Below are 23,987 nucleotides of genomic sequence, written 5' to 3'. Positions count from 1 at the left end.
AGCATTTCTAGATGAAATACGATAAGCCTCACTTTCTCGCCTCCTGCAATTTTAGAGTGAGAAATGCTGTTTTGGAAAATACCCACGTGCAATCAACTTGATGTTAGCTAGAAAGTGAAATTATCATCTCTTTTCCATGTCAATTACAATTATGCTTCAATTTTAAAAGTAACATACGGTGGTATATACATTATTCTTGAGTATAAACCCAATGTCAAACCTTCAAAAAATTCAGTATTATAACATTAAAAGCATAAATTTATATAGTTTATTATTATTATATAAAATAGCATTATTTTACTTAAATTATATTAAAATAAAATATATTATGTTAAAATGGAAACCAAAATAAAATATAAGCTGATACTGATAAGTCTCATCTGTAGCACCAATTAATAGTCATTTTGTTTTAAAGTTTTTAGAATTGTAGAATCTTAGACTTACCTTAGAAGATAATTTCTCAATAATTTCTAACATTCTTTCCCTCACCATTCTTCCCCTCCCTCACCTTTCTAACCTGTGTCAAGTGATAAAAGAGTCAGCAAAAGAGGTTTTTGATTACACAGCTATGAAAAAAATTCAAGCATTCTAACAATGATCATAAGGTTGCACTGAAAGTAAATATAAGGAAAAAAAAATCTCTTACATGAGATAGTTACTATCCAATGGATTTATGTAATCCTGTTGCCAGAGACATTAACGGTTTATTTCAAAATGTGTAACTGTACCAAAATATAGTATTTTGTTTCTTAAACAACCACTTGATTGACATGTACTGAGCACATTATGTGCAAGACATTGTTAAATATCAAAACAGACTCTTAACAAAACGAAAAAAATATCATAATCAAAGGGAATATCTGATGGGTCATGTACTTAACTTTTAGATAGGCATAACTTTATATCCTTTTAAAATGTGAGAACCTACCAGCTAGCACACCAATGTACCTAGTTATCTTTTTCATTGAAGGTGCAATTTGAACCAATTTGATGACATTTAGGTAATGCAAGCCTTATAAAAACTAATAAAATGAAATAAAACACAATAACTTGAAGATTATTATCAATATAATCTGGAGATTTATTGAGTCATAGCCTAAGCAATCACTAAAAGATGCTAAATATATTTAGGAAATAATTGTTGCATGAGAGAAATAACACTTAGTTTTTTTGCATTGAAAATCTTGCTTATGGATCCACATATAGTTTAATTTTCTAATCCCACCACATGTAAAATTGCATGTTCTATCATCATAAGTGAATATCTAGTTTTAAGAACTCCTCCTGAAACATCTGCAACATCACCTAGCAACATTATCACAGTGGTCTCCATTCATCTGAAAGCAAATGGTTAATGTCTGTTTTGAACACAGTCGGGAAAAAAAGCAAAACAATATACATTTTGATTATGATCAACTCTGACACAAATGTAGATAGGCACAGATTCCTTGCATGAGTCACCTTTTAGAGTATTGTTTCTCCTCATACTTTTAGATATGTTGTGAGGATCAAAATGTGCATAGTACATACAGAATTTAAGGGGATAATATATCAAATTAAAGCATTAAACTTGCAAGCTCTGAAATAGACTTAAAAGCCTATAGAACACCATAAGGGCGTTAAATCAGTCCTAATAAAAATTGAGTTAGTTGGTGGGCAAGTTATAAATTACTTACAAATAGGCTGCTGAGAACTCTCAGACTGCTAAATGGGTCGGTCTAATTATATTCTAAACAAAATTACAGAATATGATAGTGTCATTTTTCTACCATAGTTGAAGCTCACTGATTACTCTGTTGACCACTTCTTCAAATACGATGACTCCAGAATGTTGCTGGAAGCAAATTCGGGAGTAATGATGGACATTCTTCCAAAGACCTTCTCACCAAGGGAGTGAGCCCATTTTATTTTTGCCACAAGAGTCACTTTTATTTTCTAGGCTGGCCTTGTCACTTAACTTTATTAATAAACTACTGCAGAAGTGATGCACTGCTGCTTCCAGGCCTATCCTGTAAGAGACCTGGCAGGTTCTACTTTCTCTATGGGGATCCCAATCATCAGGCTGTAAAGAAAATTGTGCTTTATTACTGAATTAGGAGAGACCAGGTACAAAGGGAGACCAAATGGAAATGAAATGAGCTGCCAAACGTATCAGTAAAGCTTTATTAGACTTTTCAGTACAGCAGCCATGTAAATACAGGTGATTGAGTGATCTCAGTCCATGCTAAGTTGAAAATATATATATCATATCAGCAATGAAGAATGATCTCAATGGCTATATTAGTAGAGTAGACTCAGCTGAGAAAAGAATTGGTGAACTTGAAGATAAGTCCATTGAAATTCCTTAAACTGAAACACAAAGAGAAAAAGTAAAGAAAAGAAGTATAATAACATTCAAGAGCTGAGGGACAATATCAAACAATTTAAGGTATGTTTCACTGGAGTCCCAGAGGAGATGAAAGAACTGCAACAATAACATACTTGAAGAGGTAATGGTTGAGAGTTCATCAAAATTTAAAAAGAAGCTCAAGAAACCCCAAAAAGGAAAAATAGCAAAAAGAAAAACAAAAACCTGGATATAGCATAACTAAACCACTAAAAATAAAAGAAAAGGAGGACTCCCTAAGGCAGCTACAGTAAAAAGATACATACAGAGAAACCAAGAAAGACAAAAATTACATTAAGATTTCTTTTCAGAAAATATGCAAGCCACAATAAAAACTATCAATGTTTTTAAAGTATTGGAAGGAAAAGAACTTTCAACCAAAATTCTATAACTAGCAAAGTGTCTTTGAAAAATGAAAAGCAAAAACTTAGAAATATTATTGCCTGTAGATCTGAAATACAATAAATGGTAAAAGAAATTTTTCAGACAGAAGAAATATCATACTGGATAGAACTTTGGATGACACAAAGAAATAAAAAGCATCAGAAATAATAAAAATGACAGTAATATAAAACACATTTTTCTTGTCTATACTAATCTAAAATATAATTAACTGTTTAAAGCAAATATAATGTGTTACGAGTTTTTTTAACATATAAAGCTAAAATACATGACAATAATAATGTAAAGAATATAATAGAGAAGATGGAAGTTTCTCCTTCTACAATAAGTCAACTAATGTAATATTTAAAGTTAGACTGAGATAAGTTAATGATGTATGTTGTAAACCCAAGAAAGTATAACTAATAAGCCAATCCTGGAGATAAAATGGAATCACAAATTTTCTCCATTAATCTAAAAATAAAATTGTTTTTGAAGCCACATACTTCCACTTATAAGTGGGAGCTAACCAATAGGTACGTACAGATATACAGATTGAAATAATAGACACAGGGGACTCCAAAAGTTGGGCAGGGGGGAGGGAGGGAGGGATGAAATACTACGTATTGGGTACAAGGTACTCTGTTTGGGTAATAGATACAATAAAAGCCTAGACTACATCACTACACAATACATCTACGTAACACAACTGCACTTGTACCCCTCAATCTATGAAAATTTAAAAACTTTGTTTTTGAGTCTTTAAAATGTGTTAGGCACTGTGCCAGGATACAATGATGAACAAAATAAAGTCCCTGACTTCATAAAGCTTGTATCCTGGTAAGATGGAAGAAACAATAAATAATTAATAAAGCATGTATCTAATACTGTGCAAAAAGAAATTAAACAAGCTATGAAAGGATTTAACAGGCTGACCAATGTGGTCAGGAAGTTCTTTGCAAGGAGATGGCAATGAACAATTTTCTATTAATCCAGTAACCTTTAGCCTTATTACACTACTTGAAAATTACATATTCTTTCATTTCATTGTATTCTCAGAAAGAATACATGGTAGTAAGATTGAATAACCTACATACAGATACCTCACAATTGCCGCTTATGAGATAGAAAAGCATTCTGCATACCTATCATTTTTACCAAACACCACAGTACATTGATAAATAGAACTGTCAGATATAAATGCTGAGCTGCTATTTCAGAGTGAATGGAAATATTCTCTAGAAAATAGATTTCTCTTTAAATGTCTGTGTTGATCTATTTTTCAAATAAGTATAACAAGATAGCAGTAGGATAAAGTACAAACCTTAGCCCAATAGAAGTTCTAATATTTGTTTTGAATGCTGACCGCTTAGGTAAAACACAGTTCATAATATGATTTTGATTTTCCTGTATAATCAGAACCCTTAAAGCTATTTGCAAAATCTTAATAGAAGTACTTGATAATCATGATTTCCTGATCAGTGTAGTTATGTATGGAGAAAATTAAGGATAAAATGTCTTCCTAGAATCTTTAAAATCTTAAAGTCAGCCAGGTACAGTAGCTCACTCCTGTAATCCCAGCACTTTGGGAGGCCGAGGCGGGTGGATCACTTAAGCCCAGGAGTTAGAGACCAGCCTGGACAACATGGCGAAACCCCATCTCTACTAAAAATAAAAAAACTAGCGGGGCATGCTGGCACCCACCTGTAGTCTAGCTACTCGAGAGGCTGAGACAGGAGAGTCATTTGAACTCTGGAGGTAGCTGTTGTAGTGAGTGGAGATCATGCCACTGCACTCCAGCCTGGGCCAGGAAGTGAGACACTGTCTCAAAAGAAAAAAAAAAAATTCTTAAAGTCATGTATTTTAATTCTAACACTTTAATTTATATTTGATATAAATCTCCACTATAAAGGGGTTACATTATAATGACATTATTATAGAAAGTGCATAAATTTTGCACCATCTTCAAGTCTTGCATAGCAGAGATGGCTGCAGGAAGCTGCTCTTCTCCTAGCTGCCCCAGACATCCAGACTAAGTCAAATCTTCATGTAACTTGTTGCCTGTGGACATTCTGCCTTACCAGACTCAGAAAACTTGGTAATTATTGCATAATGAACCTAATTTACAGTATTTAGTTACACTTACAGCAAACTGTCTGAAAAATAAATCAAGAAAACAATCCCTTTTGGAATAGCATAAAAATACAGTAATTAGGAGTAAATTCAACTAAGAAGAAAAAATATCTGTACATTGCAAACTCTAAAACACTGGTGAAAGAAATTGAAAAGACACAAATGGAAAGATATCCTGTGTTTATGGATTAGAATAGTTAATATCGCTAAACTGTCCATACTACACAAAGCAATTTAAAGATTCAATGAAATCCCCACAGAAATCCCAAAGGTATTTTTCAGAGGAATAAAAAACAAAGACCCTAAAATTTATATGGAACCACAAAAGTACATGAACATCGGCCGGGCGCGGTGGCTCAAGCCTGTAATCCCAGCACTTTGGGAGGCCGAGACGGGTGGATCACGAGGTCAGGAGATCGAGACCATCCTGGCTAACATGGTGAAACCCCGTCTCTACTAAAAAAAATACAAAAAACTAGCCGGGCGAGGTGGCGGGCGCCTGTAGTCCCAGCTGCTCCGGAGGCTGAGGCAGGAGAATGGCGTAAACCCGGGAGGTGGAGCTTGCAGTGAGCTGAGATCAAGCCACTGCACTCCAGCCTGGGCGACAGAGTAAGACTCCGTTTCAAAAAAAAAAAAAAAAAAAAAAAAGTACATGAACATCTGAAGTAATATTGAGCAAGCAGGACAAAGCTGGAGGCACCAAATTTCCTGATTTCACAATATATATTACACGGCTACAGTAATCAAAAGAGTAAGGTACTGGTTTAAAATTAACATCTAGATTAATAAAACAGAATAGAAGGCCCAAAAATAAATTCAGACATTTACAGTCATCTTATGTTTGACATAAGTTCCAAGAATTCACAATGGGGAAAGGATATTCTTTTTAATAAATGATTTTGGGAAAACTGAATATCCACATGCAAATGACTGAAATTGCACCCTTATTTCACTCAACATGCTAAAGTCAACTCAAAATGGATTATAGACTTAAACATAAGATTTGAAACTATAAAATGAATAGAAGAAAACAGTAAGAGAAAAACTCCTTGACATTGTTCTGGGAAATAATTTTTGGATATGACCCCAAAAACACAGGCAACAAAAGCAAAACTACAGAAATTGAATAGTGTCGAACCAAAAATCATCCTCTGCACAACAAAGAAAACAATCAACACGATGAAGAAACAACCTATGGAATGGAAGAAAATATCTGTAAACCAACATATGTTGATTAATATCCAAAATATATAAAGAAATCAAATAATTGAAGAGTAAAATAAAAATAAAATAAAACAAAATAACCCAATTTCAAAGTGGGCAAAGGACCTAACTAAACAGTTTTGCAAAGATATATAAATGGCCAGTAAGTGCTTATCATAACTATTATCAGGGAAATGCAATTCAAAACCATAACAAGATATCACACCTATTCAGATGGCTATTATCAAAAAGATAAATGATAACAAGTATTGTTATCACAATCTCTCTTACCTGTGAAATCTATGCATACAAAGTTTCAGTCATGAATAGGAACTGTGCAAGGCAGCTCCATCTCCTAAGGCTGGGACAGTAAAGGAGGAATCGGGTGTTATCAGAAGCTAGAAGTGTGAAGGTGAGGGCCTGGACCTGGGCCTCAGGTATCTGATGAGGTCGCTGCCTGACTGCTGCTGGTACCCTCCAAAGGCTGAATCTGGAAGTAGCAGAGGGAAAAAATAAACACTAGAATGAATTGCTATTGTTATAGGAAGGTCCTTTACTGAGATGGCTCTAATAATAAAAAACAAAATGGAAGCAGCACTTCTTTTTCATACCTCCTGCTGCTTATTTTCTCTCCAGTGCACGCTATTGGAATACTTTAACAGGCTTTGGCAAAGGAAGAATATAGTTTTCAGAATCCCAGGTGCAGAACCATAAAGCAAATAGAAGGTGAGTTCAGAGCTGAAAAACAATACCTTAATAACTATCCCAGCAGGAATACTTAATTTCAATAGGCTGAATGAATTGTAAGTAGAGATTTTAAACTGTTTTCGATTTTATAATTCATGCCTCATTAAGTCCCAATATCTACATTGAAAAAATATATATTCATCTAAATAAACTTACTTTTGTAGAACTGGTACATTTTTAAATTTCTATTATCAAAGAAATGACTGTCAGTTCTAAAGCCCTAGAGCTAAGTGTCATTCTTATGGACTGCACATTACTGACAGTGATAGGAGACAACATTTTTACTACTTCTTAGTTTTACCAAATGTCAACTGAGTTGCAAGTTGCATTAACTAGGGAATTTCCACTTAGCTGTTTTGGACATTGGTTATTCCAGAAAGTATTTCTTTTAATAATATATACTTAGTGTATTAGTCAGAATTCTCCAGAGAAATAGAACAAATAGGATATATAATACATATTAAGAACTACATAAAATTATGTATTATATATGAATAGATATATGTACAGAGAGAGAGAGAGAGAGATTTATTATAAGGCATTGGCTTATGTGACTATGGAGGCTGAGAAGTTCTATGAACTGCCCTCCATAAGCTGAAGACCCAAGAGAGCCGGTGGTATAATTTCAGTCTGAGTCTAATGGCCTGAGAACGTACTCTTGAGTATGCATTGGCTCTTAGGAGAGCCAATGGTGCAAATCACATTCTAAGGGCAAAAAAAAAAAACCAATGTCCCAGCTCAAGCAGATAGGCCAGAAGTAAAAAAGTAAATTCCTCCCTTCTTTTTTTTTCTATTAGGTCTTTAACAGATTGGGTGATGTCCACCCACCTTGGGAAGGGCAGTCTACTTTGTTCAGCTCACTGATTCAAATGCTAATCTTACTCAGAAACACTCTCACAAAGATATCCAGAAATAATGCTTAGGCATTCTGGATCAGTCTGACCAACAATGGTGAAACCCCATTTCTACTGAAAATACAAAAATTAGTCAGGTGTGGTGGCAGGTGCCTGTTACTCCATCTACTCCAGAGGCTGAGGCAGGAGAATGGCTTGAACCGGGGTGGTGGAGGTTGCAGTGAGCTGAGATGGCACCAATGCACTCCAGCCTGGGCAACAGAGCAAGACTACATCTCAAAAAATAAATTAATTAATTAATAGTGCTTAATCTAGACACCCCATGGCACATCAAATTGACACATAAGATTAACCATCACAACAAATGAATTTATAAAATTTTTTTAAAAATCTTGATCTGCCATAAGTGAGATGCTTTTTGTTACATGTTTATTAAAATAGAGATCAAGGTCTATAAAACGGAAAGAAATAGATAAGTAAAAAGAAAGATGAAAAAGAATACATTGTTAGTATAGATAATTTTATATTTCCAATATATTACTCATACTAATAACTGGAACTCTTACAAATCTTGTTAAGTTGATAGATTTTTATGTTATATATTTTAGAATCATTTTAATTTTCAAGTGCCTTGTAAAACTGAGTTCTCAGTCATCAGTAGACATGTAATACCTGTTATTTGGAATGAACACATGAATAAATGAAAAAAATGACTGAATGAACAAATAAATGAAATTAAATGCTCTCTGCTCTGGGAAATTTTCAGAAAGACAAGTTCACCAAATGCATTCTGTTTATTACATTTGTATATTCATCAGCACATTGGTTAAATTGTATTTTACAATACAAAAGACTTAGTTACAACCTATACTCACTAGGAAGAGTATTACCCTCCCTCTTGAAAAGATTATAGTACTTATCAATATCATTCATATCAAAATTGCAATTTGATTGATTGATAAAATAGATAGATTGAGTAAAGTTCCTTGATTCTTGAACATTTCTGAATTTCAGATTTGGAATAAATACAAAAGAGAAAGAATGGACTCCTTATTAATATGGGCAGGTTAGATCTTGAGAGAAAAGTTATAAAATGTGACTATGTTTACCTCAGCTTAACAAAATGAATCATCCCAGCTATATACATTCATAGCAGGTTTGAAAAAAAGTGTATGCCCTTGAAAGGAACGGGATAAATTTTCTATTGAAAACTTAATTAAAAAGAATTTACTTTTGAAAATTTGCTAAGATTTTCTACAGTAATTGATTCAACTTTTCTTTGTTACTTTTATTCTGTTTCAGAAATATATCATCTTTTCTTTGAGACTTTTTTTTTTTTTATTCATTGAAAACCAACATAGTCAGGAAATTGGGTTCTTCCACTGAGGACACTTATAAAACAGACTGTTTCAAATTGCCTTGGCTTGGAAACAGAGTTAGTCAGTTTCAGTAAAAGCACTGTTTATTTTAAAAGGAAATATTCATTTTAAAAATACTGATTGAAATTTATTTCTCAGACTTAAAAAATGTATCCTTAATACAAAGCTGTCACCATTATTTTACCTGAACAATGTTTAAAAACATTATTACAAATATATATACATATGTACAGTGTATGGAAATATTTAGTCTTACCATTTATTACCAAATAACTTTCAAGTTGAGCAAGGAGTTTTCTTCTGAGTATGCATAAACACATGTTATTCTGTTTCCTCCAAAGATAAGCCTTGGGCAGAAACTTGTATAAATAATGTCTCTAAATACATCTCAATAATGCTTCATCTGAAATCAAATAAGTATGTTATATAATTTTAAAATGTTGGAACTGTCTAGAGTTTTGGTTTCTAATTTAATTTTATTATTTTCAGAGAGCTTGACATATCTTAATACGAGTTTTTTATGAACTTGTGTTTCATTAAAAACTCCTGTTATGTCAAGCTGAAAATACTTTGAGCTGAAAACATTTTCTAATTTTCTTACTGTATAACTTTTAATAAGAGTAGGTTACATAATTCCAAATACTGGGGAATGTTCTAGATTTTTTATCTTTAATGTAATTCCATTCTTTTCAGAGAACTACTGTGCTGTATTTATATCAGTTGAAATATATTAAGATTTGTGCTATGGCCCAACATATGGTCTATCTTGATAAATATTCCATATGCACTTGAATACATATTCTGTAGTTTTTATATCCAGTGATATGAAAAATTAAATGAGATCGGTTGACAGTTTTGATCAGATCCTTACTCATTTTATCAAATACTGGGAAGAGTGGCTTAAAATTCTCAACCCTGAAAATTAATTTGTCTCTTTTTCTCTCATTGGAGATTTGTCATGTAAGTTTTGTTTTATATATACTGTTAAAGAGCTTTTACACTTACATCTAGGAGTGTTAGGTCTTTTTGATAAATTGTTTCTTTAGCAAGTGAAATATCCTGTGATAGCATTTCTTGTCTTGAAGCCTACTTTGGCTGATATTAATATAGGCATATCTTCTTTCTTCTGTTTAGTGTTTGCATGGTATATCTTTTTTTCCTCTTTCTTTCACCTCTATATTTAAAGCACATCTTGATTACATCTCTGATAGTTGTTTTGTCTTTTAATTGCCTGACAATTTCTGACTTAAAATTGGAATGTTTAGTCCATATATATATAATATAATTATTGGTCTAATAGGGCTCATATGTCAATATGGCCCTATTTTGCTTTCATTTGTTTTGTTTTCAAATTTTATTCTACACTCTTCTGATAGAATTAACTAATGAGTTATACAATCCCCAGTTATCTTATACTGCCTTTTGGTTTATATTTAACTTTCCATTTTTTTAAAGAAAGCTACTCCCAGCTACTATTAAGCCCACTGTAAACTTTCCACTCCAGTTATTGCATCACTTCTTTAGTATTTCCATTTTGTTGCATTTTTAATTTCTATTTCTCTACTGAGGTTCTTTATGTAGTTAGTCATTAAGACCATATTTTTCTTGAAGTCCTCGAATGAACTTATAATATTGTTTTAAGATTTGTCTCCTAAGTCTCACATCTGAGCCATCTTGGAGTGTGTTTCTATTCCCTCTCTATATTTTTTTGGCTATGCATCAATATTTCATATTTCTTTGGAGAAATGGTATTTTTATTATATTTTGGATATTATAATTGATATATTATATAGATTCTGCATTATGTTATCTTTCTCTGCATAGTGTTGATTTTTCTTCCCTAGGCAACTATTGATTGAACTTTTTAAACATATACGGGCTTAGATTTATGTTGTGTTAGGATGGATTTACCTCTTCTAACTTGCGAGTGTTCAAACTGCTAGTTCTTACTCTCTCACATATTTTGGTTTGGCTATGTTTTAAGATTTAGGGAAGTCTAAAGTCGGCCTTATTATATAATGTGGGCCTTATGTCAAAGGTGTGATCTTTCTGCCATATCAATTAAATATCCACGTGTTAACAAGGTCTCTCCACTCTGGCTGTGCTGGAACTCAAATGTCTGCTATCACATTGATTGACTTCTATTTATTTTGTTATCCTCTCAACCCAAAAGCAGCTGATAATTTCACACAATCTTCTCTGGAGAAACCATAATACTACCCACAGCCAAGGCCTTGTAGAGAGCCTCCATGCAGACTTCTGCTTCATCCTCTCTCCCTCTATTTTCATTGTTCAGCTGCTTTCTAGTGATTGCAAATTTCAACTGCTTTACCTGACAAGATTCTAATCTCTGCCTTCTGAGCTCAGGGCCACCATACTCTGTTTGAACTTTTTCTTTCTGCATCACAATTAGGAGGTTTCCCTCGACATAGAGCTTGGGTAATTAGAGGGTTTATTCATAAGCGTCCTCACTCAAAACTTGGCCTATCATCCTATGTTTAAGCATAGTTGTCTCACATAAAAAGTTGCTAGATAATTCATAGACTAGAGAAGATATGTGTCTTAGGCTGAACAATATTGATTATTATGCAGTTTTTAAATGGTCAAATGTCTACATTTCTAAATATGTCCATATAAATAAATAACTGACAATAAATTAATATAGAAAAGTTTTGAAGTATTGTCTTTCATCTGCCGAGAAGAGACAACACAACAGAAAAAAAAAAAAGAGAAAAAGTTTATAAAAGGACAATTCGCATAAGAGAAAATAATTGGACAATACTAAAATCTATTTATTTTAGCAATGAAAAAAATGCAAATTTTTTAGAACAACCATGCTTGTGGGACAACTTGAGAGAGTAATTTGGTAATGTTTAGTCATTTTAAAGAGCACACACTCTAAAGTGAGTATACTAAAGAAACTCTTGTTTTCTTTATAAGAAAGTGATGTGCAAAGAAAGTGTAAAATAAAGTGATGTATAAAGATATTCACTGTGCCCATTTGTATAAATAATAAATAAATGGAACAAACTAATTCTTTCTCAGTAGAAGAATGACTAAATGCAGTGGCTTAGACATAAAGAGGTTTATCAACATTTAAGTAATCAAAATAAAAGTTTTAATATTTCTAAAGTTCTTAAAACAATGTCTATTTTTGGCTTTGGCTACTTCAGTTCAGGATAAAAGGAATGAATTAGATTTAAATATATTAACAAAGATAAATACTAAAAACAATATTCATTAGAAAATTCAGTTGCAAACGTGTTCTCAGTATGACTTTGTTAATGTAAAATTGAACACACATAAAGCAATAGAATATAGTGTTACAAATCCATGAGAGTGATATATACCAACTTTAAAGGATATAGGGAGGGCTAAGAGAAATGGTAAGTGGTGTTTTGGTATATATAATTTTGTTTCATTTTTCTTTTAAAGGAAAATTGTAAAGCAAACAGAAAAGGAAATATCAGTAAAGTTGCAGACATATACAAATTTTCAATTTGTTGACAGAGCAGAAACATTATTTTACATATTACTACATCATCATTTTCAGTTCTCTTGACTAACAGAGTCTATCAAAGGCAGAAAAAGTGGCAGAGAAATGAAAAGTTAGTTGTCTTTGCTCATGTCACTCTGAGAAAAAGCCACAGTAATCAGTGAACCTTTATTCACCAAGCTTATGAAACAGAAAGTCTCAATTATATAGGTCATTATCATAACTAAAAGTGATATGTACTGTTTCCTGTTTATAATCCAGATAATTTAAATTATTTTATCTTAGAAGTTTGAAAATTGCATGAACATTACATAAACATTTTCTTAAAGAAACAAACTCTACATATGTTTTTCAGACATAATCAAGGATATTGTTTATATTCACATTGGTGATGTGGTATTAATTGAATACCTTTCTCATTAGTCAGGAAAACTTTCCCCTGCCATGATTAAATTGCATTCTTAGATATATCTTTAGACTAGGGATCAACAAACTTTTCCCCTAAAGGGGAAAAGTAAATACTTTAGGCTTTGAGGGCCAGATGGTCTCTGCTGCAACTGCTCAACTCTTCTGCATCAGTGTGAAAGTAATACATATATATCAGTAATACATAATAAATGGACATGTCTGTGTTCCAATAATATTTTTTTAACAGAAACAGGTGGCAAGTTACATTTGGTCTGCAAGTCATAGTATGACAACACCTGCTCTAGATTTTTTTTAATTATTCTAATATTCTAGCTGATTGTTCAATGATTTTGCCAAGGATTTTATGCATCTTTGTTGCCTGTTATTTCTTATGACCCTCTGGTATGCAAAAGATACGTTGAGATTGGCAAAAATAGAACACTGTGAAAATAATAAGATGATTGGCCAGTATTGTGGTATAAGTGCTTTTGTCCTTGTTTGAATAGTCTCTTTCTCTTCCTCTATCTGCCTTTAGTCTCTCACTTTTTTTTTTTTTTTTTTTTTTTTTTTTTTAATCAAAGGCATGATCTCGCTCTGCGGCCCAGGCTGCCAGGCTGAAGTTAAATGGCATGATCACAGCTCACTGCAGCCTTGAACTTCTGGGTTTAAGCAATCCTCCCACCTCAGCCTTCCAAGTACCTGGAATTACAGGCCTGTACCACCACACCCAGCTAATTTTGTTTTTAATTTTTTGTAGAGACAAAGTCTCACTATGTTGTCGAGGTTGATCTCGAACTCCTGGCCTCAAATGATCTTCCCGCCTCATCCTTTCAAAATGCCTATAAGCATCATCCATAATGGCTGGCCTAGTCTTTCATATTCTTACAGATGTGGGTGACCTCCATGTTAGACTGGTGAGGAGGCTTAGGAAATTAATATAAATTTGGAACTTATGAAGACTTTTTCACAGAATCAGGTTTCAATTTCTACTCTCAACTTCCTATGGCATCTTGAATGCTATTTATCAATAAAATCCCATACAATTCTGCAAAACAAATACTGTTAACTTTATTCTGTCTGGATTTGTGAAGATTATATTTACCAGAGAAATCAATCCTGGTAAGAATAACCAGCAGAGTTGAGGGCCCAAAATAGCTAGAGAGACTTGATAAGGTCTTTTATGATTTGTTAGTTAGTGAGAAAAACTAGGAAATTAGAAGAATGTGATTCATTACAAGCTGCATCTACTTCTTAAACACATTGAGCAATAATAATTTGCTAAAAAAATCCTTGCTAATTAAAAAAATAAAATGACATGAAATTTATTTTAGAGTGATTATTTCTGTCATCTGTAGACTGCCAGAGTTTTGTGTTTTGCATCCTATAACGAAACAGGTGAAATAGAGGGTTAAGAGCCACAGAGGGATGGTGATTCTCTGCAGGTGGGCTTTTCCATCAGTTTTTAATTAGGCTATGGATGAGGCACATAAATAGGAAGTGCTGAGGGTGAATATGGTCTTTTTAAAAAGGGAAACAGTGAAAGGACAGAAATCTATAATCATGAAGACAGACAAGTGGTACTCTGATTTTCTGTAATGTGGTTTTTGTCATTTTAATGCTTAATATTAAGATTAAATGTATGCTATGCCTGGAAGAAAATCATATTTTTATAAATTTAATTGAAATATTTACAATTTTTTATGACTATCTCTGGGCAAACACTTAGCGTCAAACGGAAGTAAAAAACTCAAAAGGCTTGTTTAAAGGCACTTTCTTCTTTGTTATATATGGCACTTCCCTGTCTTGAAAGAGAATGTTAAAGGAAGTAATGTCCCCATGAATGCCTGATGATAATGTGCCCCTGTACTCAGGCCTTGCCTGGTGAATAATCTTATACAGTCAAATACGCTGTTGGAATTCTGATTGAATTAAGTGGCACATAAAGAGTATGCATAAAAGATCATGAAATTCGTGTTGCAAAAGACTCTAAATTCATATAGCATGGCAGTCAGTGCCTTTGAGAAACAGACATCACAATGGGTTCAGAAATCCTCGATATTTATTGAGGGATATGCCCCAAAAAGCTAAAGGAGAGAGGTAGCAGACAAAAGCAGCCTCCCCACCAAGATGTAGCTCTAAAATCTGTGAAAGGAGAGAGGGAAAAATTAGGTATAAAAGTTTCAGACTGAAATGCAGATCTGAGGAAGTCTCGGCCAAACTGAAAGGGAATTCCCAAGCATCGTCTGTCCTTTGGTAGAGTGGTTTGGTACTTGTAACTCCATGCTTGGTCCTTGGCTTGGAGCAACTCACTGAATGCAAATCATTGGCAAGAATGCTGGAAGATCCAAAAGTGCTACGAATAAAGACTATTAATGAACTGTACTCTTCATGGCAGGCTATCATGAAGATACTCGAGCAGCACAAATCCATGGCCACCATGAAGAGGTGTTCTACATCTTCAAACTGAAACCATATCATGCGTAAGAAAATGTGTTCTCAAAAATATTGTCTAGGAAGATTAATTTTTTTTTTCATTAAAATGTATTTTAGGCCAGGCAGGGTGGCTCACTCTCTACCCCCAACACTTTGAGAGGCCAAGGCAGGCCAATCGCTTGAGCTCCAGAGTTTGAGACCAGCATGGTCAACATGGCAAAACTCTGTCTCTACAAAAAAATACCAAACTTACCCGGGTATGTTGGTGCATACCTATAGTCCCAGTTACTCAGGAAGCTGACCGAGGAGGAGAGTTTGAGTACAGAGGTGGAGGTGGTAGTGAACCAAGATTGTGCCGCTGCACTCCATTCTGGGTGATAAAGCTAGGCTTTGTCTCAAAAAAAATACATATATGTAATATAATATATATATATGTATATAACTTGATTATTGCATTTACACAGATTTATCCAATGTTAGAAATATGATCTCAGCACCAAGGACAGTGCTTGAAATACAGTACATGTTCAATATGGGTTGAGAATAAATGCATATACTTTCTCATATTTCTTATTTTAGAAAGCCTTTCGATGTATCAGTTATGTTCTTCTTTCTAGCTCAACCCTATTACTTTAATAAACTTTTCTTTATTTAGCCATAATTTGCATCTTAAGCTCTCACTCTTTTCAAATCTCAATAAGCCTGTGTTATAACAAATACACAGTTGAACAGTGAGTAAGCACATTGACCCTGAACCATGCTTCCTGGGGTCAATGCTTGTCTTCAATATTTACTAACTGTGAAAACTTTGGCAAGCCAATTAACCTCTCTCCCTCTTAGTTTCCTGGTAGCTTAAATCAAAATTGTAACACAACCTAATTATAGAGTCATTATGAAGATGAAAAGTAGTATGTTAAAATATTTAGAGCAGCATCTGGTGTATACAGTAAGTGCTCAGAAATGCAAGCCACTATCACTCATGCTGTTATTATTAACATGGATCAAAAGCTACACCATATAATTAATAAGGCATTAAGAATATCTCCACTAGCAAAAAAAGTGACTTGATAAGGGCTTTAAAACTGGTTCAGTAATTAAGCAAATTTATCACATCAAATAATTTAGCAAAAACTACTGGAAACTAGGAGGACTTCAATGTAGAAATGAAGGCAGTATATAGAAAAATATGATGATAATAAAAATGTAAACATATTGGTTTAAAGTCTGTATTATCAGAAACTAGGATTGCAACTTTTGCTTTCTTCTGCTTTCCATTTGCTTAGTAAATTTTCTTCCATCCCTTTATTTTGAGCCTATGCATGACCAGGAAGAAATTGAATCCCTGAATAAATCAATAAAGAGTTCTGAAATTGAGGCAGTAATAAATAGCCTACCAACCAAAAAAAGCCCAGGACCAGATGGATTTACAGCTGAATTCTACCAGAGGTACAAAGAGGAACTGGTACCATTTCTTCTGAAACTATTCCAAACAATTGAAAAGGAGGGACTCCTCCCTAACTCATTTTACGAGGCCAGCACCATCCTCATACCAAAACCTAGCACAGATACAGCAAAATAAGAAAACTTCGGGCCAGTATCCCTGATGAACATCAATACAAAAATCCTCAAAAAAATACTGCAAATCAAATCCAACAGCACATCAAAAAGCTTATCCACCATGATCAAGTCAGCTTCATTCCTGGATCAAAGGCTGGCTTAACTTATGCAAATCAATAAACATAATTCATCACATAAACAGAACTAAAGACAAAAACCACATGATTACCTCACTAGATGTAGAAAAGGCCTTCAATAAAATCCGGCATCCCTTCATAATAAAAACTCTCAATAAACCAGGTATCGAAGGAACATACCTCAAAATAATGAGTCACTTATAACAAACCCACAGATAATATCATACTGAATGTGCAAATGCTAGGAGCATTCCCTTTGAAAACTGGCATAAGACAAGGATGCCCTCTCTCACCACTCCTATTCAACATAATATTGGAAGTTACAGCCAGGGCAATCAGGCAAGAGAAAGAAATAAAGGGTACTCATGGAGGAAGAGAGGAAGTCAGATTGTCTCTGTTCGCAGATGACATGATCCTATATCTAGAAAACCCCATCATCTCAGCCGAAAAACCTTTTAAGCTGATAAGCAACTTTAGCAAAGTCTCAGGATACAAAATCAATGCGCAAAACTTACAAGCATTCCTATACCCCAAAAACAGACAAGCAGAGATCCAAATCATGAATAAATTCCCATTCACAATTGCTAGAAAGAGAATAAAATACCTAGGAATACAGCTAATGAAGAAAGAGAAGGACCTCTTCAAGGAGAACTACAAACCACTGCTCAAGGAAATTCAAGAGGACACAAACAAATGGAAAAGCATTCCATGTTCATGGAAAGAAAAAATCAATATCATGAAAATGGCCATACTGCCCAAAGTAATTTATAGAGTCAATGCTATTTCCATTAAACTACCATTGGCATTCTTCACAGAATTAGAAAAAAAAATTTAAAAATTCATATGGAACCAAAAAATAGCTCATATAGGCAAGACAATCCTAAGCAAAAAGAACAAAGCTGAAGGCATCATGCTACCTGACTGCAAACTATACTACAAAGCTACAGTAACAAAACAGCATGGTACTGACACAAAAAACAGACACATAGACCAATGGAACAAAATACAGGCCTCAGAAATAACACCACACATCTACAACCATCTGATCTTCTACAAACCTGACAAAAACAAGAAATGGGGAAAGGATTTCCTATGTAATAAATGGTGCTGGGAAAACTGGCTAGCCATATGCAGAAAACAAAAACTGGACCCCTTTCTTATGCCTTATACAAAAATTAACTCAAGATGGATTAAAGACTTAAATGTAAAACCCAAGACTATAAAAACCCTAGAAGACAATCTAGGCAATAGCATTCAGGACATAAGCATGGGCAAATATTTTATGACAGAAACATCAAAAGCAATTGCAACAAAAGCAAAAATTGATAAATGGGATCTAGTTAAACTAAAGAGCTTCTGCACAGCAAAAGAAACTTCCATCAGAGCAGAAAACCTATAAAACGGGAGAAAATTTTTGCAATCTGTCTATCTGACAAAGGTCTAATATCCAGCAACTACAAGGAACTTAAACAAATTCAAAGGAAAAAAACAAACCACTCCATTAAAAAGTGGGCAAAGGACATGAACAGACAATTCTCAAAGGAAGTCATATGTGTGAACATATATATGTTCAAAAAACATATGAAAACAAGTTCAACATCACTGGTCATTAGAGAAATGCAAATCAAAACCACAAAAGATACTATCTCATGCCAGTCAGAATGGCTATTATTAAAAAGTCAAGAAACAGCAGATGCTGGTGGGGCTCCAAAGAATTAGAAATGCTTTTACACTGTTGGTGGGAATGTAAATTAGTTCAACCATTGTGGAAGGCAGTGTGGTGATTCCTCAAAGACTTACAACTAGAAATACCATTTGACCCAGCAATCCTTTTACTGAGTATATGTCCAAAAGAATATAAATTATTCTATTTTAAAGATACATGCATGTGTATGGTTATTGCAGCACTGTTCACAATAGCAAAGACATGGAATCAACCTAAATGCCCATCAATGGTAGACTGGATAAAGAAATGTGATACCTACACACCATGGAATACTATGCCATAAAAAGGAAAGAGATCATGTTCTTTGCAGGGACATGAATGGTGCTAGAAGCCATTATCCTCAGCAAACTAACACAGGAACAGAAAACCAAACACTGCCTATTCTCACTTACAAGTGAGAGCTAAACAATGTGAACACATAGACACAAGGAGAGAAACAACACACAGTGGGATCTGTGGTCGGGGGAGCGAGGAGGGAGAACATCAGGAAATAACTAATGAATGCTGAGCTTAATACCTAGGTAATGGGTTGATAGGTGCAGCAAATCATCATGTCACACATTTACCTAGGGAACAAACCTGCACATCGTACACATGTACCACAGAACTTAAAATAATGAGAGATATTTCAAAAGTAAAACCAACAGCTCTTGAAGGCTAATTAGATATAACAGACAGAAATAAATTATTCACTCATTTAATCCTGCAATTATTCCTCAGATATGTATTGCTTATTTCATGCCAGAAAATGGTCTAAGGTCTAGAATTAAGAAGCAGACACGCTACCTTCTACGGGAAACATCTCTTAAACAAAGCGTAAAATTTCAGAGTGATCAATGCCAGGAAGATACAAGTGCAGTGTACAAATTGTCCAGAGTGACCCCACATGCAAATGACCAACACTGTGAGTTTGATCTGAGCAACTGCACACATTATGATGTCACTAATAGAGACAGAATATAGAAAGGAGGGAGCAGTGTTGCAAGAGATAATAAGGAGTTTGGTTTATACATTTTAACAGCTGACTAAATATGGATGGTTAAGTAAAAAGGCCACACCATTGATACTTGTGACTGAGAACATTTCTTCCCAAATCAAATGGGTTTGCCAATTTTTTAATGTAAGCAAACAGAGCTGTAACACAACCTCATATTCATCTAAATTCTCCTCACAAATATCATCATTTAAAAAATATCATGTTTTTCAAGATGTCTTATAGTACCAAACGTGTTTTCCTTATTAAAAGATGAAGAAATGTTGATCTAATATTTTAAGTTCAATAAACATTCTAACATTATCTGGCTGTTTTTTACCAGCTATGCAGTTGGCTTTCAATTACTTGGTTTTCAGGTAAAAAACAAAACATTGAATATTATGCCAGTTAGTCCTTAGAGACTGCCTTCTCAACTGGTCATTTGAAGGAGAATTAAAGTCTCAGGAGAAGGAAAGTAGCTGCATTAAGTGTGCTAATTCTTTTCACCCAAGATAATGCCAAGCTTAAGTTAAAATCTCACTCTATTAGAGCCATCACACTCCAGAAAAAGCAAAGCTTTCCAGTCACTTACAAACAAAATTCAAGATTTTGAGTTATCGAAAAATATGCACGTAGCCAGGTAACAAATTTTGTTTCCCAATGAAAAAATAAATATATTACTATGCATTTGGTAAAATAAAAAGAGAGTAGTTGACAATTGTGCACCCTCTTCAGAAAACAACTGGCATCATTAATATATTGTATAAATCAGTAACTGAAGAATGCAATTACTATCTTTCTATTAAGCTGAGTAACCAGGTACATTGTCCTTCAAACTGGAGATTTTTTTAAACAACTTGTATGATATCTTATAGGAGCCACATAACTGAAGAGAAAATCTGCATTTCAGTCTGAATTATTATTTCCAAATCCATCTCCCTTCTCCCAGTAGGCAATTAGTTCGTATGATTACAGACTTCTGAGATATCAAAAGTAGGAATAAGGCCAACCACGATGGTGCAGGCCTATAATCCTAACACTTTGGGAAGCTGAGGTGGGTAGATCACTTGAGACCAGGAGTTTGAGACCAACCTGGCCAACATGTTGAAACCCATCTCTACTAAAAATACAAAAATTAGCTGGGCGTGGTGATGTACATTCATAATCTCAGATACTCAGGAGGCTGAGGCATGAGAATTGCTTGGTCCTGATAGGCAGAGGCTGCAATGAGGCAAGATTGCAGAGACGCTGTCTCAAAAAACAAACAAATAAATAAATAAAGTATGAATGAATAGATGGATGAGTGGATGAAATAAAGCAAAGAGCAAATTTCTATCAATCAGACAAAATTCATATGAGGTCAGAAAAGAAATTCATCATTCAAAAGACTTACTTGTTTATTTGGATGAGGGTCTTTAATAAATTTTATCTGCCTGATTTCAAAAAAGAAAGAAATATTCTCTTTCCTGGACTATCATATTTTATGCTCATATGCTGGTCTTGTACTTCTGTTGCTTTATATATCCTCTGCAAAACTCACTTCCCTCTCTTCTCTATTAATCCCATGCCAATTACACATTTCAAAATGAAATTCAAAATTATCTCCCTAAGGTATTTCTTATGTTTTACTTTATTATCTCTTATATTTATGCTCTCTACTTATTTCAACATAGTGGCTTTAAAGAGTTGTTTTAAGAAACTGGCTACCTTTTTGCTTGACTTGTATTACTTATCCCATTAGATGTACCCAATGTATATACTTCAAATTTCAATATCATTCATTGCTAAATGAATTACTAAACAAACAAACTGAATACCAATTATGGGTATAATATTAGAATTAAGTTTAAACAAAACCTTGCAGGGTTTATTTATTTCACAATTATTAGCCTAATAATTATATATGCCAAACACTTTATGTAAGGAGTACTCACCTTTAAGGATCTCACACAGAAGTATATACATGTAAAAATGAAACATCATTCATAACAAATAAACACAAGATGGAATCCTGAATTAAGTTTGTTCCAGCAAAAATGTATTAGTGGAACAATCAGTGAAATTTGGTAAGATGTGTAGCCTAGTTCCTAGTATTATGTCATTGTCAATACCATGATTTTGATCATTGTATGGGAGTTATATAATATATTAACCTCAGGGGAAGGCAAGTGAAGTCAATCGAGGCTCTTTCTGTACAATTTTTTGTACACATGTCTACAATTATTTAAAAAATAAGTTTTTTAAAGCAATGTAAAAGATACAATGAGATGAAGAGATAAATGTCTATATCATGATATATTTCAGCAATATTCCTCTTCAAGAAAGGCCTTAGTGCTCAAGTGTAGGGACTGTGGTTGTCCGGCAGTCCCCAGTTGTCAACTCTTTGGGACATGCCTCAACTGCAGACAGCCACCTTGCCCAAGCCCACACCCTTCTCACTGTCACAGGATCCTTGTGGTGTCACTTTGCCAGCCATAAACCTCTGTGGCTGGCGGTGCCTTCTACCTGAGTATTGCCTGGCAGGTTGTGCTTGACTTATGCTACTGGCCTGGATCCCACACCTGCCAAGGGCAAGCCAGGTGTGGAGCTGCAGTGGGTGTGTGGGTGAGCAAGCATGGGGTCAGGCCACTGCACACAGCCAAGCATGCGAGCTGCTGTGGTAGGGTGAGCACTTCCAGGTGCCAATGCAGCTGCCAGCTCCGTGTGAGGCTCCTGCTGGACCAGATGTACTGCATGCAGTTTCTACTGCAATCTACTGCCTCTGGATGAGGGGAATATGGTGACACCCAGAAGCTTAGAGATGCCAGGAACCACAGAGCCCCAAAGAGGGTGTCAAAGCCCTGGCTTAGGGAGGCCCTAGGTCTGGACTCCCAAAAAGGCCACAGCTCTTCTCTCCTCTTCAACTGCAGTGTGGCGAGTTGGTTGGGGGCCAGTGTTTCAGCCTCGTTTGTGTTACAACTCTTTCAGTCCAACTATTCTGTGGGTCCCGAGTCTTCCCAGTCTTGCGTCTTGAAAGACTGAGGTACTTCAACAACTGGAGGGTGAGGAAGATGGAGAGGAGCTTCACTGAGCTGCAGAACAGCTCTCAGGAGACCCAGAGTGGGTAGCTCTTTTCTGCAAGCAGATCGTCCCAAGGGTTCAGTCTCAGTGGAGAGGAGACCTGGAGTGGGTAGGTCCTTCCCACAGCTGGTAGTCCCAATGTCTCTGTGAATCTGGCTGAGTCTGGAATTTTTATGGACTTCAGAAAGGAGGAAGTGCATGCTGATGGTCCATGGGTGGCCATGGGGCGACCCAGAAAAAGCACCATAAGTTCTCACTGTGGGCAGGGACTCCACCTGGAACTGACAGCCTGGCCCCCAGGCTTCAGGCCATCTCTGGTTTGAAGATGGGGCTTCACTGGGAATCCGCCCCTTTCCACCCAGGCCCCTATATGCCTCCTGCCACCATCATTCATGTCGTCCATAGTGCCCAAGCTGTTCCTGCAGAGGGATGCCTACAGGCCCATGCAGAGCCGGCCTTAGCACCCCTTCGGCTTCCCTCCCGTGCTCGTCGGTGCCCAATGTCTGGAGGAGACCGAGGCAGCAGGAGGTGGCATATCGGCACCATCCCAAGTGCGCACACACCTGGTCAGGTTGTGACAACACGTGGACTCCTCCTCAACTTTGCTCCAAAATCAGAGTGGGTGCTGGGAGCAGGGAAAGGCCAGGCAATGGAAGAAAGCACTTCTGAGCCTTGTTGGGGCAGGAGACTTCCCGGGGCCCCCAAGAGTTCAGAGATGTCTGGGTCCACAGCCACAGATGGGCAGCTGCAGCGACACCAGGGAAGGTGTGGCTCCCGCCTCCCCACCCCCCAACCAACTCAGAACAGGGCGAGGCTCCCACCTATTCCCAGCTCCCACTGGCTCTGTGGAGCTTGTAGCCCCGGCTGTACCTCCCAGCTGCAGCTGGCATCTTAGCAGAGGCCACTCCAGATGGGCCACTGCTGCCATCACCACCACAACCAGATCTTTTGACTGTGTAAAGCAGGGCTATAAAGGCCTGGCCATTTCAGCTCCTGGGAACACACTAATAAGCAACACTTTTCCCAACTTCCCTTCTAAAGCTTCGTTGAGCTTGCACCACAATTTGGCTTTCTCCTTGGCCCACTTCCGCTTCCTCCTCCTTCTTTTCCAAAG

The 23,987-nt window shown here is 35.6% G+C and overlaps 1 long non-coding RNA gene across 2 annotated transcripts; it reads right to left on the bottom strand.

Annotated features, from left to right (window-relative positions):
• Nucleotides 1-2,264: 2,264 nt before the first annotated feature.
• Nucleotides 2,265-19,715, bottom strand: LOC116269440. 2 transcript variants are annotated; one of them, XR_004176959.1, is made up of 5 exons: nucleotides 19,627-19,713; nucleotides 9,340-9,486; nucleotides 6,715-6,841; nucleotides 6,395-6,593; nucleotides 2,265-2,349 (listed from the first exon to the last, which is right to left on the bottom strand). It is a non-coding gene; the product is annotated as an uncharacterized LOC116269440 (long non-coding RNA). The 2 variants fall into 2 exon arrangements; XR_004176958.1 differs by lacking the exons at nucleotides 6,715-6,841; nucleotides 9,340-9,486 and having other exon boundaries at nucleotides 19,627-19,715.
• Nucleotides 19,716-23,987: the final 4,272 nt, after the last annotated feature.

Source organism: Papio anubis, chromosome 11 (genome assembly GCF_008728515.1).
Source record: "Papio anubis isolate 15944 chromosome 11, Panubis1.0, whole genome shotgun sequence".
Taxonomy (NCBI): domain Eukaryota; kingdom Metazoa; phylum Chordata; class Mammalia; order Primates; family Cercopithecidae; genus Papio; species Papio anubis.
This window is presented reverse-complemented; position numbering and strand designations above follow the sequence as displayed.